At 39.4% G+C, this 2,380-nt stretch overlaps 1 non-coding gene across 1 annotated transcript; it reads right to left on the minus strand.

The window, feature by feature from the left end:
• Positions 1-1,674: 1,674 nt before the first annotated feature.
• LOC146954195 (small nucleolar RNA R71) lies at positions 1,675-1,781 on the minus strand. Its single transcript, XR_015025112.1, has one exon. It is a non-coding gene; the product is annotated as a small nucleolar RNA R71 (small nucleolar RNA).
• Between the last annotated feature and the right edge of the window lie 599 nt (positions 1,782-2,380).

Below are 2,380 nucleotides of genomic sequence, written 5' to 3' on the forward strand. Positions count from 1 at the left end.
AAGGTGTCTTGGAGCAAAAGAAAGAGGACTGGAGCAAATACAGCACAAGAATACGAAGATACGGGACAAAAATATGTTCCCACCAAGTCAGAAGCTTGGCACGGCCAGTGCCAACATGTGGCACGGCCGTGCCACCTCCAGGAGTCTCTTTTGCTGCTTTTTCTTCAAGGCCAAGTTACCCTGTTGCAGCTTTACTGTTTTACCCTTTTAGTTGCTTAGTTTCTAAGTCGATTGTAAAGCTATAAATAGAGTAGCTCTCCACCATGAACAATCATCTTTACCTTTGTTTATTTCAATTGCTATTTTAATAAAAGTCTTTATTTTCCTTTTACTTTCTTTGCAATTTATTTTACCGTATTTCTCTCTTCTTCCTCCATGTCTACGATGAACATGAGTGAGTAGACTTCTTAGTCTTAGGATTATTGGGGAGTCTAATGACTCAATCCTAAACAAAACATGTCTAAACCCTAATTTCCATGTAACCCTAATTTCTAATCTAGATTCACCGTCTTAACGTGGATTAACAATTATCAAACTGTGGAAGCGAAAGCGGAGGGTTTGATAATCGTTAATCCATCATCCCAAACATCAATTCATAAAGCGAGAGCGGAGCTTTGATGTTGGAACAAGTGAATCTAGACAATAGTTGCAAAACAGTGAAATAGTCTTTGCAACTATTGAGACAAAGAGTAGTTTCAATCCTCTATGCATCTTCTAGTAATCATGTCAGTGAAATAGGCTTGGTTGCTAGAAGTAAACTCTCACCGGACTTTCATCGGAAAGGTGAGGGGATAAGGGAAACCGGTCTTTAGAAATTAGTGTGTAAACCATGAAATTAGAAGTTTAGGTTTTGTCAAGTGAAGGATTAGTTATTAAGATGAACCAATGATCCTAAGACCCTTTTATTATTATTGTTTTTACCTTCAGCAATCAAACCCTTTCTAACCAACTTTCTCTCCTCTAATCATTCATTGAAAGTTAATTAAATTGACCAACTCCCTAGCGGAACGATACTCTACTTACTACTATTACTTCGATAGGCCGTGCGCTTGCGGTTTGGCTCTATCAAGTTTTTGGCGCCGTTGCCGGGGAGTTAACTAATTTAATTAGCTTTTTCTTAGTGATTAGAATTCTCTCTTCTTCTTTCTCTTTTCTCTTTTTTTTTTTTTTAACTTTTTATTTTTCTGTCATTATTAACTTCTTGGGTTCTCAATTTTTTTTATGCGAAAAACCAGAAATCGAGTTGTAATAATCAACGAGATCGAAAGGTATTTGCATAGACGAAAGAGAGACGCACAAAATAACACCGCCATGGCCAATCGCACTCTCAAAGAGTATGCAACGCCGTCTACGGCTGAGCCACAAGCTGTTATCGTGTACCCAACGGTTGAGGATGACAACTTTGAAATCAAGCCTGCCCTACTTAACTTGGTGCAGCAAAACCAATTCTCGGGATCCCCCACTGAGGATCCCAATCTTCACATCTCTGTTTTCCTACGAATTAGTGGAACCATGAAGGAGAACCAAGAAGCCGTAAGACTTCATCTCTTTCCCTTTTCCTTAAGGGATAGAGCTAGCGCTTGGTTCCATTCCCTCGAAGTCGGTTCCATTACTTCATGGGATCAGATGAGGCAAGCATTCCTTGCCCGTTTCTTTCCACCATCTAAAACCGCTAAACTTAGAGACCAAATCACGCGGTTCAATCAAAAAGATGGGGAATCTCTCTATGAGGCGTGGGAGCGTTTCAAGGAAATGCTAAGACTTTGTCCCCACCATGGCCTAGAGAAGTGGCTTATAGTCCACACTTTTTATAATGGCTTGTCTTATACCACTAAGATGTCTGTTGATGCAGCTGCAGGTGGAGCACTTATGAACAAGAATTACACGGAGGCGTATGCCTTGATTGAAGACATGGCTCAGAATCATTACAAATGGACCGACGAGAGAGACATCTCTAGTTCTTCACCCTCCAAAAAGGAGGCAGGTATACACGAAGTCTCTAACTATGATCACCTTGCTTCTAAAATTGATACACTAACTGAAAAACTTGAAAAATTCAACGTTAGTGCTATCAATTCTGCATCTACTCCTTCTTGTGAAATATGTGGTATAGCTGGTCATGCTGGTGTTGATTGCCAACTAGGTAGTGCTATTAATGGTGTTGAGCAAATGAATTATGCTCAATACAACCAAGGGATGCGACAAAATCAAAATTTTTATAAAAACCAAAATCCCTATGGACAAGTAGCACCACCCGGTTATGCAAACAACCAAAGATTCACTCAAAAATCCAATTTGGAAATTTTGTTGGAAAATTCTATTGCCAACCAAAACAAACAACTTCAAGAACTTAAAAACCAAACTGGATTTCTGAATGATT

The sequence above is a fragment of the Medicago sativa genome, chromosome 1 (genome assembly GCF_051527215.1).
Source record: "Medicago sativa cultivar Bolivia chromosome 1, Bolivia_mono, whole genome shotgun sequence".
Lineage (NCBI taxonomy): Eukaryota > Viridiplantae > Streptophyta > Magnoliopsida > Fabales > Fabaceae > Medicago > Medicago sativa.